The sequence below is a fragment of the Heloderma suspectum genome, chromosome 4 (genome assembly GCF_057233095.1).
Source record: "Heloderma suspectum isolate Gila_16-S chromosome 4, 16-S_ref, whole genome shotgun sequence".
Classification (NCBI taxonomy): domain Eukaryota; kingdom Metazoa; phylum Chordata; class Lepidosauria; order Squamata; family Helodermatidae; genus Heloderma; species Heloderma suspectum.
The window spans coordinates 280,859,993-280,877,957 of record NC_139461.1 but is presented as its reverse complement, the minus strand read 5'-3'; the positions used below and the strand labels follow the sequence as shown (position 1 = coordinate 280,877,957).

Sequence of the window (17,965 nt, the reverse complement as noted above, 5' to 3'; positions counted from 1 at the left end):
ATTTTAGCTTAAAGCTCTCACTGCCAGTAACTAAGCCTTAACAGAGGTATTTCGACCAGGTAGAATAGGGGGAAAATTGTACAAAAGCTGGAAAGCCACCAAATGATCAGTGGTTGAGGGACTTCTGGGAATCCCAGAGGGTCAGATTTGGCCCCCAGGCCTAATGTTCTGCACCCCTGTTCTAAAGCCTCCATCTTCTTAACTGTATTTCAGATAAATACCACAACAGAACAAATGCCAGCTACTGGCTACTGGCTTCTTAGTCAGTCTGTAGTAGATCCATGTTGCTAGCATATAACAAAATGGAACAAAACAGGGCATACCACCAGATGGCCTTCCATAGCTCTGTACGATTGCTATGTTGTTCTCCCATTGTTCTCCCATACACACGTTGTTCTCCCATACAGAGAGAGCCGGGCATGGTGGCTCCTGCCTGTAATCTCAGCTCCTCCGGAGGCTGAGGCTGGAGAATCCCTTGAGCTCGGGAGTTCGAGGCTGCCAGGGACTGTGGTGAGCGGGCGTCCCGCCTGAGGTCCGCATCAATATGGGCGTCCCTGGGGAACTGGCGGCCCCCAGGTTGCCCAAGGAGGGGTGAATCGGCCCAGGCTGTAGACAGAGCGGGCCAAAGCTCCTGTGCCGATTAGTGGCAGGACAGCACCTGTGAGCATCTCTTGCAGTCTAGCCTGAGCAAGCGAGTGGGACCCAGCCTCTAGTACAGAGAGGGCTTGTATTGGCTTGGTAGGGCACCCTTAGTACACACACAAACACACACGTGCATGCACACTATCTGGAAGAGTGAATATTCTCCCACACTGCCTCCAACTTTCTCAGGTGCCCCATGCAAAGTGAGAATAGGGGTGGTGGGTCTTTTGCCATTCTTGGGTTCCCTAGAAGTGCTTGACTTGTCACCCTTTGGAGCTGGCCTTGGAATCAGCTCCTTTCATGCCATCCGGGGCTCTTGACAAGGCCAGAATGATGGAGACGCTTTGCTTCTTAATCTTCACTGCTACTCAGTGTGGCTACTTAAATGATGAGAAAAGGGGATTTGCACGTGCTCAGAGTCATTTTTCTTCATTATTGCTTTACATCACCTGGACTCACCCCAGAAAGTTAAGACAGATTCCAAGTCTGGTTCTCAGTAAACTCTGGGATAAATTAAGCCCTGATTGCCATTTTAAAACAACAACAACAACAACAGAATCCCCCTTGTCTTTAACAGCAATGGGACAGAAACCAGAAGGTGAACTTTTTTTCAGTACGGAGATGCAGTGATGAGAAGAGCTTCACTTACTGACTTTTGCATGTCATGCAGCACAGGCAGAGAGTCCCTGTCTGTGGGCATCTCTACACCAGCCTAAAATCCTGCATTTTAAATCAGGCTTTCTGCTTCCGTTTTAAATGCAGGATCACAATGACTCCCTTTTTCATGTGCTTCCTTTTCCCCCACCCCTTCCCCCTCCTTCTCTCCGTCTTCCATTATCTTTCATTGATCTCGCTCCTCTTCTTGCTGCTTTTCCTCTTTTCACAGAGGAAACTGAAGCAGAACACAACAGGGTAATTTGATAGCTCATTATCTGCAATCTATTTAAAAACAGAACAAAGGGCATTTAGTGCAGGAGACGCTTTGAATGATCACGGGGTCATGTAAAGAGCCTGCAAACTTCTGTGAAGGAGCAATCTCAATCGCGGGATAAAAGCTCAGTGTGAAGGAGCCGTGTAACAAAGGCAACAACCCAATACACTGGCATGGGTTTCACGTGATGCCCCCAGCATCTCACATGGCTGATGAGCATGAGTACAGAATCAGTGCACATTCTGCAGATTTTGAGCATGGGATTGCTCAAAATCTGCAGATATCTGCCTGGGTTTGGAAAACTCACATTATTGGCTCAGTGCTACAGCCTCCAAATGGGGCCATGAAATAAATATGACATGCAGACAGCTGGATGCGCCTGATGTTGTCTGATCTCGGAAGCTAAGCAGGGTCAGCCCTGGTTAGTACTTGGATGGGAGACTGCCTGGGAACCAGGCTTCCTGCAGTGAGCAGTGGGTTGGACTTGATGGTCTTGTAGGCCCCTTCCAATTCTATGATTCTATGTCCCAGGAGTTTAAGAATACAGTTGTTGATCCCATTACATCCAGATTGGAGAACCTTTTTCCTGTTGAGGTCCACATTACCTTGGTCAAACCATGCTGGGGTCTGCATTCCAGAAGTGCGTCAGAGCCCAAAGTAGGTGGAGTTATGGATGTGGCTCCTATCTTTGCTCAGTACACAATGTGGGACCAGGGGAGAGAGAGATTGGCATCCAGGCATTCTCCTTCCAACTTGTGAAAGGTTCCCTCCATCATCTTTGTAGCTGGGGGACAGAGCAGGATAGAGTAAATGTATCAATAACATTGAGTTCAACTGGTGAGAGAACATGGCCTGGAGAGGGTCCAGAGGTCTGCATTAAGAGGCCTGAGGTCTGCACTTGGCCCATAGTCCAGAGGTTCTCCACACCTGTTTTACAGTGTCCCATTTTTAGAGCTAACTCCAGTAAATCTCTTTTTTCTATCTCCTCCAGAAGTGGATGAAAAGGATAGAAAATAGTTCAGGGTATATTTGTCCAAATCTATCACAAACCAAATGGATGGAATGAACCATTCCATTCTCCTCCCTTTTGAGGAATGTCCAGCCAAACTGCTTGCAATTCTAAGCTTATGAATGAAGGGCCTCGCTCTACGTTTAAGCATGTTTTGTAGTTCAAGCGGGGGAAGCAGCCTTTTTTTCCCCTCCCAGTTTCATAGACTGAAATCAGCAGTGTCTTTTGTTTATTGCAAAGTGATTGGAAGGGATGGCCAGGGAGGCAAAGAGTGCAACCTTTTGAAAGCTTAATGGATTAAGCAAACATCTGCAGTAATTTAAATCATATGCTGAAATGGGAAAATCGACAGCTCCTCCTGGGTTGGAAAGAGCCTTGAGTGGGTCACCCAGTCCATCCATCTGCCTTGTGGCAGGATTGATTTCATTCTCCCCTTAAACCAGATGGTAATGCCAGTAGCCTCTGGACATTCTGGCCTCTTATTTGATCTTATTCTTCTGCCAGTCCTTACAAACGGGTTGTAAATATAGATCTGCAGCTCACAAAGGGATTGACTTGTCCTTGCCTTGCCACTCTCTGCATTACGTGCTTGGCCTCTCAACCAAGGGGACTGGCATAACCAGGAGAAAAGTGCAAAGTGTTTATTTGCACAATCCATTTCTAGCACAGAGATTCTGCACTTGACATCTTCACTCAGGCCAGAAATCGTCCTTGCTCACAAGTTATACATCACTACCTCTGTTGTTTCCAGCTTGAAAGCCAAATTAACCAAATGGTTCTCTTGGAACATAAGCAAAGAGGACTGTGCCCAAATCAGTAAATTTCTCCCATCCACATCATGTGAGCACCCTTTTGCTTTGGGGGGTGAAAGATGTGGGGCAGGGGAGCCGGCACTGTACATCCTGTGGCATGTAACTCTAGAACATGCGCTGTAGCTGTAACAAGGCTTCATAATCCAAAGAAAACTTTGCAGCTCAATTTCCACTGCAAATTACCACAGGTCGTCCCGTACTCAATGACCTCCCAGAAGAGCCAAGGCTCCATTGGAACAACGTTATTTATTTAGAATCACATTCCTCTGTATCTATAAGGCTACAGAGATACAGGGCAACAACTTCTGTCTGTTTCATCTAACTGTGTAAAAATACTCTGAGTTTTTACACATGAGGAATTGAAGGCCAAACTAGACATTATGAAACTAGGGATTCCTAAATGCATCTCCATCTTTTTCAGCAAACAAAGAAAAATACCAGTGATGGGAGGCCCAATCCAGATTGGGACAATGGCACAGGGGTGTTGAACCCTTTCTTCCCATGCCATTTTCCCAGTTATATTTTTTATTTTATGTATTATATTTATATCCTTCCATTCCTCTAAGGAGCCCAAAATGCATACATGATCTTCCTCCTTCTTATCTCCATTGTATCCTCACAACAGCCCTGTGAGGTAGGTTAGGCTGAAAGTCAGTGACTGGCCCAAAGTCACCCATGAGCTTTATGGCTCAGTGGGGATGAGAACCTAGGTCTCCCGAGTCCCAGTCCAACACTCTAACCACTACACCACACTGGCTCGCTCACACACACACACACTAAAGCTTTCATTTAACCTGTTAATAAAAACATGCAGATACACAGTAAAGAAGTGGAGATAGCACTCCACTGTAATGTCTAGTATGGCCCTCTGATTGGGAGATATGATTAAGGCTGCAATCCTATATATGCTTACCTAAGAGTAAGTCCCACTGAACTCAGTGGGATTTAATTTTGAGTAGACATGTATAGGATTGCACTATTAGTGAGTGAGTCAGCTGAAATAGGGTCTTGGGAAGTATCCACTGAGACAACCCCTCTTGCTGAAATTCCCAAGGATGAAGAAGAGGAAGAACTGTCCAGCACCATGCTTCCTCCATCCCTTGCTCCCAATGATATTTCTTTGCAACATCCTCAGAAACAAAGGATCTTCTCCAGAAACCTTTAACTGAGAGCTACTACAGGGAGAAGGGGCCAAGAACACAAAATTCCCTGCAGGACGACTACTGCAACCCTTATCAGATTTTAGACCTGTGCTGGAGCAATGTGCTAGGATACTTGCTTGAGGACCTAGGTCCTGCTGGTTGGTTAGCCTTACTCTTTCCTCCAGCACCCACACTGCACTGTCCCTGGGCTTACCCTGCATGCTTCACTCTATTGTCTGCCTACCTGCCTGCCTGCCAAGTTCTGTAATCTGTTTACAGCCAGTACTGCAAATACTCTACAATATAGCCCAACTCTACTGAGCAGCAGCTCCTCTGTAGGCTTCAGTTACAAACAGGAGACCTCCTGGCAACATTTTGTGCTTTGGGTGTGGGGAAAATCACACTCTTGCAAGGAAGCCTGACCCAGAGGAACAATGTCTAGACCCTGGGCAACAAATGACTGTCAATGACATATTTATTGCACTAAAAATAATCAACAGGAAAGGCAGGAGGTTCTTCTGGCCATCTTACGGCCCCTTTTAAATTTTGGCAGTGGCTAGCATCCATAGAACATGAGAAGGTCCAAGCCCACAGCCACCACCACAAAGAAAAGGTTTTGAAACCCCTGTCTTTTGCCTGTCTGTGAGTGGGCTGGACTGCTGACATTAGAACTGTTTTATCTTCCTACCATCTTTTCATCTTCTCTGCTGCTTGCTAAGAGAACACTATGATCTTGATTTGCACAAGGATTGGTAGGTGCATAGTCCTGCTGGATGGGTAGTAGAAGAGGACCGAAATACAGTTTTGTGGCGTTTTTAAAGTTTTAAAGTCATTTTTGGCTCAAAGCATTTTGTAGTGGGTATCTCACTCAGAGTGTAGGGAAGACATCTGTCTAGTTTATGCTGCCAATGTCACACGATCCTTTCCTGTTTATTCTTCTTCAAGCATGGCTAGGGAAAGACAGAATAAGGCATACAAAGAAATGATGATCTCACAAGACTTGCATACCAGCTTCCCATTCTGACCAGATACTCTACAAACCATATGAAGAGGCAGAAATTTTGATGGCTTTGGAAGTACTTTGTTATTTCTTGTTAGTGGGCAAATGATACTCACTGGATATTTATTGTTGCTGACCAACCTTATCCTCCTCTCACATACTGGGATAACTTAGGACCATTTCTGGTATTTCTTTTTGGCATTGGTGTACCCACACTTGTGTTTTAAGAGGCATATAAACAACACATTAAAGTCTGTCTCACACACACACACATGCATGCACACACACACACACACACACACTCACACACACGTGTATTTCACCTTAAAGACACACATTCTCCAGACGAGCTTCCAAAGTTTTGCCAGGCATGTATCTTTACTGAAAAAGAGGCACATATGTTACACTTCCTTCATGATGTTTGGGCAGTCAGTGGTCCGGGAGCACCCAGTGTGTAGCACTGGCCAATGCATACATTACCAGAACTGCATGGGTTCTGCTTCCACTGTCCCACACCATTCTGGTAACATCTGTAAAGAACCACATGGGTCAGATGAATGATGTCATTCCTTCTTTCCCTGGGGGCTAGCAGCACTGATGTGGGAAGAATGAACCACATAATTCTGCCAACACACACACACACACACACACTGATATTACAAAATCCATAGTTGGACAATACCTTTATTAGGATCAACCACATTTCCACCAAAATGTGCAAGCTTTTGAGTTCTCCAGAACTTTTCATCATGCTAGCTGGTACAAAAAGCAGGAGATGGGGGAAGAAACAAAAAAGTCCAAAACTCAGGCCAAGATATTGTGGCTATGAGGTCTGCAGTTTAGATGGACACAGTCTCAAAATGGAGATTGGCTGGCTGAATGAATTAGACCTTGGTAGGTGTGCAGGTATCCGATTACACCCAGCAATTCATTCTGGGAGAGGGAAGCAAAAGTTGATCTCCATTTCTAAAAACACAAAGGCCAGCTGTAACTCAGATCTGCCTCTTGCTTTGAGTGAAACAGGGTTCCTCAGGTGGCATACAGCAGTACAGAGAAACATGACAGTCCTTATATGGGCAAGACTGGAGATTAATTTTAGGTGGTACAGTAGATATTACAAGAGCAGTATAGGAATAGATTGAAGGGAAATGGTTCCACGCTCCTCCATTAACATGTAAATCAGGTCATCGTTAAAATTAAGCAGATATAGACCTGTGTGTGTATGGTATTGAGGGGGCTCCCAATTAGAGCCTCCAGTAGCCAGCCCCAGCAGCAGCCTGGTCCCTCAGCACAGCTGGCCCAATACTTTTTAGTGCCTGAAATAAAGATGGCACCTTTCTCCCATTCCATGGACAAAAGCTTACTGGTCTGGCAGTTGAATCTTTTTTCAACATTAGTGATGGGACAGCATCCTCCATCACACCTGAAGGCAGCAAGTGAGCTCAGAGGGGTGCAGAGTAGGTTGCTTGGCACATAGCTCTAGTCTCCACTGACACCTTGCTGCTGTCTCCCAACATCTGCTGCCTGGAGCAACTGCCTCACTTTGCCTGATAGTAAGGCTGGCCTGATGCAGACAGATGACCCAACACTTTAAATACTATCAGCTGACTTTACAGGCCAATGAACATGAGAATCTAATAACAGCCATGCTGGATCAGTCCAAGGGTCATAGAATCATAGAACAGTAGGGTTGGAAGGGGCCTATAAGACCATTGAGTGCAACCCCCTGTTCAATGCAGGAATCTAAGCATCCCTGACAGATGGCTGTCCAGCTTCATCTTGAATGCCTCCAGTGTGGGAGAGCCCACCACCTCCCTAGGTCATTGGTTCTATTGTCGCATTGCTGTAACAGTTGGGATGTTTTTCCTGATGGTCAGCCAGAATCTGGCTTCCTGTAACTTGAGCCCATTATTCCATGTCCCATACTCTGGGGTGATTGAGAAGAGATCCTGGCCTTCTAGTTCGGGTCCATCTAGTCCAGCATTCTGTCCACACAGTGGCCAACCAGCTGCCCATGGGAAACCCACAAGCACAACCTGAGTGCAACAGCACCCTCCTACCCATGTTCCCCAGCAACTGGTATACATAGGCATACAGCCTCTGATACTGGAGGTAGCATATAGCCATCAGGGCTAGTAGGCATTGATAGCCTTGTCCTTCATGAATTTGTCTAATCCCCATTTAAAGCCATCCAAACCGGCCACCACATCTTGTGATAGCGAATTCCATAGTTTGTGCTGTGTGAACAAGTACTTCTTTTCATCTGTCCTGAATCTCCCACCCATCAGTTTCATGGGATGACCCCACTGGGTTCTAGTATTATGCGAGGAGGGAGGGAAATGTCTCCCTATCCACTTCCTCCAGAAACCAATGGGAACACATCAGGCCATAAAGAGTCCTCACTGCCAGGTCACCTCCTCTATCTGAACAACTCATCTTCTTGAATAGCTGCACAATCTCTGACCTCACCTTCCCGGTCTGCCTCCTCTGGAACCGGATTACCAGCCTGTCTTCAGCCATGTCACCTGCCCACCATCCTTTTAATCCTTCTTTGCTTGGACTAGAGCTGGATCCCAGATGCCCCAGCAGTGAGGAGTCTCAGAATTTGGGCGTGGCCTAACACTTAAAGGGGGCCTTAACCTTTTAAGGAATGGTGACACAGAAGTATAAATAATAATATATGTTTGGAACACACGGCAGTAAAAGCTAAGCACTTCTGTGTCCCATCTATTTCAGCTGAAGAGATCTACAGCAGCAGCCTATGCATGATTACTCTGGTGCAGGTTCCAGGATATTCAATGTGGATCATTTCCAGATAAGTGTGCATAGGATCGCAGCCTTCAGCATGCAACTGGTACTGTCACTGAACTAAATATACTTGTAAAATGTTGGATTTGGGCTGGTTTGTGCCCCCAGAGTCCTGGATGTGAGCTCCTGCATCTAAAGTCATGCCACGCGTAGCCCTCAGCTGTTGCGGATCCCAGGGGAACTCAGCGGAAACAACAGCGTCACTTGGCAACCACTGAGGCTTTTTCCATGGAAAATGTGGCTGTCATTTTTCATCTCATGGCTGAGGGAAACAAAATGAGTATCTACTGTTTATTTAGTTCCTCTGACAAAAAGTGAGGTACTCACAAACCAAAGGTATAGGTAGCTGTGAGTCTCTTCCTCTCCCCTCCACTTGCATTGCAAAAAAATCTGCAAGGTGTGTGGGGGATGGCAATGGAAAAGAAAAAACAAAAACAAATGGTTGTATTTGAGCACAGACTGTGCTGAATGAAATGTTTCATTCACCTTCCAAGGGGCTGGCAGCTTGCCTCCACACATCAGTCAGTATAAAACAGAAAATGTCCAATATGCAAGACACAGGAAAACGAGGGTTTTCCTAAGCAAGATGGTGCTACCGCTTATATATTCCTCCATCAAGGGAATTCAAACCTATTCAGCCTTCATCCTTGTCTCCTGCTTTTAAAAGTGTCACACAGAAAATGCGGGTCAAATAACTAGATGTCGCAGACAGATTTGAATGACACAGGCTCAGCTCAGGCTGGTTCACGTGTCACTGTGGGAATTCATGGATTGTTTAACCAGGAATTGCGGAGCATGCATGCTGTGCGTGAGCCATTTCCAATTTCATTTCCTGGGTTGTTTATGATGCCCCATTCCTGGGTTGTTTATGACATCCCAACCTGGACATTCTGGGTTGTTAATGGGTTAAACAATCCAGAATTAACCCAACAATACACCATGGGCAATTGTTGGGTTAACTCTGGGTTGTTTAGCCCATAAGCAACCCAGAGTTCTGGGTTTGGACAAGGCATTCCTGGGTTGTTATTTGAAATAGGAAATGGCGTAAGTGCAGCATGCACATTCTGCTTATCACAATTCCTGGATTAAACAACCTAGAAATTGCTGCCATGATATGCAAACTGGGTCAAAGTTTCTCAGCAAACAACCAGCAACCTAATTAATAAAAAGCAGGAAGGCAAGGGTTTTAAGATAAGGAGGCCATCTTTTTTTAATGGCAGCAGCCATTTTGAATTTCCCAAATAACAGTTCAGAACAGGGCTTTCTAGGGAAAACAAAATAGCTCCAATTCTCTTCTTCCCCTCCCCTCACCCAAAAGAATTGTGCCTCACCTCTGAGGTACAGCCGAAACAAAACAACCAATGCCGAATTGGGTGAAATGGCTCAGAAATCATCCTTGTCAATTTGGAACAGCTATCGTTTTTGTTGTGTGTTAATTTTATATCCAGTCTATCCAATCAGTGGTCAAGGCTACTAATAACTCTCACAAAAGGAAACACACAACTTACAAATGAAATTGAATAAAATAGTCACATATAGTTTTTCTAGACAAGGCTGTTGATTGGCTGTTAATCCGCTGCATCTACTTTCAGTTTCATCAGAATTGAGATCCAAGGACTACAGCAGGAATGTTTCCTTTCCTGCTTTTCCGCTACATAACCCCTATGTGGCACTGTGGTATAGCAGAATAGCACAAATACTCAAGAGGAAATCGCACTTCCTTTCACTTTCACAATTGAATGCTGCATTGTCCCTGCTCTAAAAAAAACTTGCCAAAAGTGCTGGTTAGACACAGAAGCGAAACATGACATAATCTAAAGAACCTGTAAAGAACCATGAATAGGGAATGATGAGCACATGATAAATGTCTCGTGTAGAAAAACCCCTAGAAAGACCACCACTCTGGACCACCTAATTTTCCAGAAACTGTGCTGAATCTCCAGACTATGAATCTGATCCATTATGGCTGAGGAGACACCACTATTCATGGGAAACCCTAGCCACTGTAACTTCCATCTTGCTGAAATTCAGTTGCAACCTCATTAGCTCATAGTGTCATCAGCTCACCCATGGCCAATTCCAAGCATTGGGTCAGGGCCAACACTGCTTCTGCTCACTCATTTGAAAAAGGTAAGTAGAGATACATGTCACCAGCAGAGTGTCAACGCATTCCAGACTGCCAGATGACCTCTCCTGGAGTTAATCTGCTTTCCCCAGTGGCATGTAACCCCAATCTGATTATGACCCCTCCTCGCTGGCTGCTTTTACCTATTAAAAAATGTGATCTGATCATAGAACTCCTGATAACATGTCTAGTTTGTCCCTGAGTCAGGTCATTTCTGAATAAAATAGAGGCAATTCAATTAGAGTAGCATTGGAAACCCCAAAATCCAAACCAGTTAGCCTGGAACCCATCATGTAAACAGAGTAATGCACTGCAGAGAATGGTGCTTATATACATATTAGACCCACAGCTATCCATCACTGCCTGTTGCATAATAGTTCAAGGATGTGACCAGCCAGAGGGGTCCGAGTATGACCAATCACAAGCCATTGTGCAGCAATTCTTCCTGTCTTTTTTCCTTAATGAATAATCTGTGGAAAGGAAAAAGATGGGGAAATGGTTGGAAAACATGGGAGGGCTATGAGTAGAAGATGACAACATCTGTGCACATTCACTGTAGTAAAATTCTGTGAATGAGGCAAGGCGATGGCATTCTAAAATCCTCGTCTGGAAGCAGGCATGTGCGAATCAGCAAACACAGGCTCACCAAAGTTCTCCATATTCCATCTCAAAGCTCATTCTGAGTCAAGTCCGTATCAGATTGTGAGCTTTGTTTTTTTCTTTTCACAAGAAAATCCATGTGTATTTTTGTGCAGATTTTTCCAAATGTACACCTCAATTGTGCACATCTTGGAAACGTATGCATTCTTCTCCCATTGATTAAAGCATATTTGTGCACATTTTTCAAATGCACACATTTTTCATGCACATTTTTCAAATATACACATACTGTTCAACCCAATTTTTTTTGTCTGCGAATCACATTGCAAGCTCAGGAACATAAGGACTTCAACTAAAGATTGAGTCCGACTCCATGTTCAGTCTGGAAGGTGTGGACTGGGTAAATCCTGATCAAAAATGAACTGAAATGGATTTCATATACATCCCTATCTGGGAGCAGCCCCAGGACAGCTGCTATCTACTCCACACAGCATGCATAGAAACTGATTTAATTTGGAGAGGGATGGTCATGTTTTGTTGTGTAAACACCTGCTGCCCTCTAGTGTTTCTTCATATGTAGTGCAGGGTCTATCTGTCAGCCTGTTTGTTCTTTTTGCCAGATGTATAAAAGAAAATGGAAATGTGTTGCAAACTGGAGCTTTTAATAAAAAAGTCAGGTTGCTTACCTGTAACTGTAGTTCTTCAGGTGGTAATCTGTGCATTCACACATATGGGCTCTGCGCCTGCGTGGAGACTCATTCGGGAAACTTCCAAGCTGCATAGTTTTTTTGGCGAGAACCCCTCCCCCCCCCATCTCTGGCATATACAGTATAGTGTGGGTTCTTGCTAGGGATGGCAGAGAATTCCACCACAGATCCCAGTGAGGCCGAATGCTAGTGCATTCGGCCCTCCGGAACTCGTGGCAGAGCGAAGCCCACCCACCCCCAACCCTGCGAAACGCACGCGAAACAGAGCCTACCTGGTGCCGTTCGCCGGTGGGGCTCCTCCCCAGGAATGCTGTGATAGGCTACGTAAATATTTACATAGCCTATCACGGCTAACACAGGGACGCCATTTGCGTCCCTGCGGAGGCCGTGATAGGCTACGTAAGTATTTATAAATAATTACGTAGCCTATCACGTCAAAAGGCAGCCACGCAAATGGCGGCTGCCGTAGCCACCACCATTTGCGTAGCTGCCTTTTGCCGTGATAGGCTACGTAAATACTTACATAGCCTATCACGGCAAAAGGGGGGACACAAATGGCATCCCCTACATAGGGGACGCCATTTGCGTCCCCCCTTTTGCCGTGATAGGCTATGTAAATATTTACATAGCCTATCAAGGGCTAGCGTAGGGACACAAATGGCATCCCCTACACAGGATGCCATTTGCGTCCATAGCAGCCTGGCAGCGGCTGGAGGCCCCGCTGTGGGTTGGCTCGGCTGGCAGCTCCACAGACTGGCCACGGAGCGGAGCCGGCCGGGCAGGATTCCAGGGGGGAGGAACGGATCGCCTCCCCTCCCCTCGAGGATTCTGGTGGGAGGAACGGATCGCCTCCCCCCAACTGTGGACCCCAGCGGAGCCAGGTAAGCAGGGTTTCGTACACCCCTAGTTTCCGCCTTTCCCTCAGTTCCTTGAGACTGCAAGTAGTCCCAGACTGAGGAGAAGAACAACTCGGTACCAACAGACGAGTTGTCACCGAAGTGGGGATGGTGGCGGGGTTGTGTGAATGCACAGATGACCACTCAAAGAACTACAGTAACAGGTAAGCAACCTGACTTTCTTCTTCGTAGTCTCTATGCATCATACTTATGGGCAAGTAACAAGCTAACTTATCGGAGGTGGGTCAGTGTCTCAATGCAGTACTGACGAAAGCACAGCCCTGCCAAAGGCATAGTCCGCTCGAGCTCAGATGTCCAGTCTGTAGTGCTTAATAAAGGTAGAAGGCTTAGACCAAGTGGCTGCCTTACATAAATCTACGATGGGAACGCCTCTTGCAAAGGCAGTGGAAGTCAATACTCCCCTTGTCTAGTGCGCTCGGAATCAAGTCGGTAGGGGACTCCCGGCGACCTCGTTGAACGGTGTGTACGGTCCAGGATGCCAGCCTCTGAGAGGTGACTGGAGAGCCCTTATTTGGTCCCTCATAGCATAGGAAGAGTTGAGAGTTGCGGAAAGGCTCGATCCGTGACTTATAGAAGACCAGTGCTCTCCAGACATCTAGAGTGTGTAGCTGTCATTCCAAGCCAGAAGCTGGGGATGGAAAGAAGGCAGGGAGCATGATCAGTTGATTAAGATGGAAGTCCATGACCACCTTCAGGATGAATGCTAAGTCCGGCCGCAGAACCACCTTTTCCTTGTGAAATACAGTGTAAGGTGAGTCTATTCACAACGCGGAGAGTTCGCTTGCTCTCCTCGATGTCGTAATGGCTATCAGGAAGGCGACCTTCCAAGAGAGCAGCCTCAAGTCCACTGTAGCAAGCGGTTCAAACGGTACCAATGTGAGGCTGTTAAGCACCAGGGTTAGGTCCCACTGAGGAACGAAGTCTCTCACTGGAGGAGCCAAGTTTCTGAGTCCTCGCAGGAATTGCTTGCATAAGGGGTGACTGAATATGGAGCACCCGTCAATGTTGCTCCTCATAGCAGAAATCTCTGAAGCATACGCCCTGATGTAGGAGTACTTCAGGCCTTTGCTGAAAAGATGATGGAGGAAAAACAATAGGGGTTACAGTTGCGTTGGTTGCAAACCAAACAAATGAAGCCCATTTTGCTGAGTACGAGTGGCGCGTGGATCGTTTCCTCACTGCATCAAGTACAGCCTGCACTGTTGGTGGAATCAGTGGGGAAAAGTGGTGGGTGGGTGGATCCTCCACGCTGTGAGGTTCAGAGTGTGGAGATCAGGGTAAGGATCCTGCCCTGGTCCCGGGAAGTCAAGTTGACTATCCACAGTAGCGGTAGGAGGCATCCGTGCGCTAGGTTCAACAGCGTCATGCACCAGGGTTGTCTGGGCCACCAAGGGGCAATCAGGCTGCAGTTCGTGGTGTCCTGTCTGATTTTGGAGATCACCCTCATGAGGAGTGGGAATGGAGGGAAAAGGTAGAATAGGCGATCCTTCCATTCTAGGAAAAAGGCTTCGCCGAGTGATCCGTGGCTGACTCTAGCTCTGGAGCAGAATTGTCCGCAGGCCGTGTTCGCTGGAGTCACGAAAAGGTCGATCTCTGGTCAGCCCCATTGGTTGAAAATTAGATATAGGACTGTCTTGGCCAGCTGCCATACATGGGAGCACCAGAGGAAGCGGCTGAGAGTCTGCCAACAGGTTGTCTTGTCCTGCTATATGGAGAGCGGTCAAGCGAATGTCCTTGACAATGACCCAGTTGTAAAGGTGTAGAGTGAGGGAAAGGAGGCAGGAGGAGTGTGTTCTGCCTTGGTTGTTTAGGTACCAGTGAACTGTGGTGTTGTCCATGAGGATCTGGATGTGTCGATGTCGGAGGTACGGTTCGAAGGCACAGATTGCTTTCCAAACTGCCAACAGCTCCAAGAAATTTATATGGTACAGTGTTTCCTTGGAGGACCAGAGACTTTGTGCTTGAAGGGAGTCGCAATGCAGCCCCCAACCTAGGAGAGAGGCGTCTGTGTTGAGAACCCTGGATGGTGGAGTGGGAAGGAATGGCATCCCTTGTATCAGATGCCTGGAGTCCATCCACCAGTCCAAGCTGAGAGCAATGACCTCCGGTATCGAGAGTGTGACAAAGAGAGGGTTGTGAGTCAAGTCAAAGTTCTGGATGAACCAGTGTTGAAGTGGTCTCATTCATAGCCGAGCCCATTCTACAACCAATACCATGGCTGCCATGTGACCAAGGAGGCATTGAACGTCGTGCGTCCTGGCACAGCGGGCAGAGAATATCGACGTGGCTTGCACAATGAGGTTTGTGACACGAGTCGTCAGTAGGTATGCCCAGCCAGATTTGGAATCGAGGATGGCCCCTATAAATTGAACTGTTCGAGTGGGGGTCAAGTGAGACTTCTTGTTGATTCATAGTCCCAGTGCCCGAAGAAGATCCAAGACGATCATGATATCACACAGTAGAGCTTCTCAGGAGGAGGCCACCAGTAGCCAATCATCTACATACGGGTAGATTACTACTCCCTGAAGACGGAGGTAAGTGCAGACCACAGCCATGCACTTGGTAAATACGTGTGGGGCTGTTGAGAGGCCCAACAGCAAGACGTTGAACTGGAACAGTTCTGCTCCGATTGCAAAGTGGAGGAACTTTCTGTGTGAGCTACGTGAAAGTATGCTATGTATGGCTACGTGAAAGTACGCATCTTCGAGATCGATCGTGGTGAACCAAGAGCCCTTCCATAGGAGTGGGAGAATTGTGGCTAGAGTTGTCATCCTGAACTTCTTGGGGGTGACAAACCTGTTCAGGTTGCGAAGGTTGAGAATGGGCCAAAGGCCTCTATCCCGTTTCGGTACTGTGAAGTACCTGGAGAAGAACCTCTCTGTACCGACATTCGGATGAATGTGTTGAATGGCGCCCTTTTGTAAGAGAGATTGAGTTCCTTTGTGGAGGACCTCCGAAGGCGGAGTGACCCGGACTGGGCCCAAAGGCGGGTGTGTGTGTTGAATTCTATTCTGTATCCGTGATGGACAATAGCTAGCACCCAGTTGTCCAACGTCACTTTTGCCCACGCCGGGTAATATTGGCTCAGGAGGTCTCCAAAAGGTGGATTGTAATTGTCGGTATGGAGGGGAATGGAGCTGAAGTCAAAGATGACATTTAGAGAATCCCTCACCCTTCACCTTTTGTTGGAACTTGGGGAAGGAGTAGCTTTTCCTCTGCTGGTGCTGCTGCCATGAGAATCTGGGTGTCCGGTCCCCAGATTACCAAGGTGGATAGGTCTGGTTTTGGTACCAGCGATGCTGACAGTACGGAGCATGCTGCTGCTGTTGTTGCTGGGCTTGACTGATGCCCATCTTACGAGCAGTCGTTCTGGCTTTCTGCACAGAGTCCATCTGGTCATCCGCATTGGCGTTGAATAAACCCTCGCCGTTGAAGGGTGGATTTTCTATCTGCGAGCGGGCTTCAGGAGTTAGGCCCACACAGCAAAGCCAGGCATGCTGCCTTAGGGCAACGGATCCCATCATGCTCTTAGCATTGCAGTCTGCTTGATGAAGGGCAGTGTTGATCTGTTGATGAGAGAGCTTGGATGCCTCAGCATGAAACATTCTAGCTAAGTCGCGTTGATCCTCAGGGAGGTATGCAATGAGGGAGTCCATTTTCTCCCAGAGGAACAGCTGATACCTGGCCATCATCACCTGGTAGTTGGAAATGCTAAGCCCCAATGCCACTGAGGAGTAGAGACAATGTCCAACAATATCAAGTTTGTGACCCTCCTTATTCACAGACAGGGGATGTGCTTTCTGCGAGTGATCTTGGGCAGACTCCACAATTATGGAGTTCAGTTTCGGATGTGAGAGGAGGAAAGATGCATCCATCTCTTGAACCCTGTACTTCGATTCCGGCCTCTTGAACGTTGGGGTCAAGGACGAAGGTGCTTTCCATGTCTGTTGGACTGCACTCAGCAGGGCTGGAAGAAAAGGGATGGCCACCGGTGTGGACAGGTCCATTGCAATGGCATCGAATACTGGATCGTGAATCTGTTGGGGAGGTTCTTGGACCTCGACGCCCAAAGATTGCGCCATTCTTAGCACTTGTTCAGAGAAGAGGCCCATATCTTCAGAAGGCAAAGCCCTACCTCGTGTCCCAACAACATCATCCAGCGATTAGAAGGAGGAACCGAGGAATATGAGGAGTCGGACTGGCAGTCCTCCCCAGATTCCTGCGATTGAGTAGGTCGTTGAACCACGGCAGAGGCATGAGGTGGAACAGGAGGTGGCGGGGCTTGATGGTCCTGACTGGTTTGGTGTATCGCTAAGGACGTCAAGCATCTCGATACTGGAGGAGGAGGGCAGAAAACATCCTGGGTGTCAAAGCTGGAGTATTGCCCACACTGAAAAGGAGCATGCAATGGCAAAGTAGCTCCTAGGTAGCAGGAGCAATGGAGGAAGAGATCATGGTCCCTATGGAGTCTCCAATCTGCATCCGAATGCTGTTGGTGGGGGGGAGACGACAAGGCCGAAAAATGGTCCCAATCTCAGGATGGAGAACATGAGTGATCACGGTCATATTGTCCTGTCCAATGATCCCAACAGTATCGATCCGGAGATCGGTATTGAGAAGGCTGTCAAGGGGAAAGCATGGGTCGATACCGAGGTGACTGGATGTCATAACGACGCAGTGTTGAAGACCTGGATCTCCGTCCCGTGGCTGTCTGAGTTGGATGGGGTGATGGGGTTGGTGTATCCTTCGACTCACCCTCCAAGACCGTAGAGGCCAGTTCCAGAGTAGTCATGTGTGTGGTGGGCACAACATGAATAGTAAAGGAGGAGGAGGTGGGAGATCCCTCCCCTTTTCCTGTTGTTTGGAGGATTTCTTTTTCCTCTTCTTTTCTAGTGCATCCGCCACCAGTTTAGGGCATTTTGCCCATTTGAGAGCTTTTTTGCCGCTGAAATGGCCAAGCTCCTTCCTGGAGTAGGTGGGTCTACTTGCACCAGCTCAGTGGTGAGCAGCGGGGGGGCGGGGGGAAGAGTGGGTTGCAATGACGACTTCTGTACTTGTAGAAGGGGCACGGAGGGCTGGTCCCTGGGTGTTTGTGCCTTAGGCATGTCGACCACCTGAAGGGCCCGTTGCCACAGGATCGCTTTTAGTCGATCAGACCTGTTCTTGCGAGCCTGTTTTGATAGCGATTGGCAGTGGTGGCAAGTTTCAACCTTGTGAGATTCCCCCAAACAAAGAAGACATAAGGAGTGGCCGTCCGAAGAGGGCACCTTAC

General features: G+C 47.4%; 1 non-coding gene across 1 annotated transcript; it reads left to right on the top strand.

Moving 5' to 3' along the window:
- The first annotated feature begins 412 nt into the window (after positions 1 to 412).
- LOC146348767 (signal recognition particle RNA) lies at positions 413 to 712 on the top strand. The gene has a single exon (XR_014790892.1).
- Positions 713 to 17,965: the final 17,253 nt, after the last annotated feature.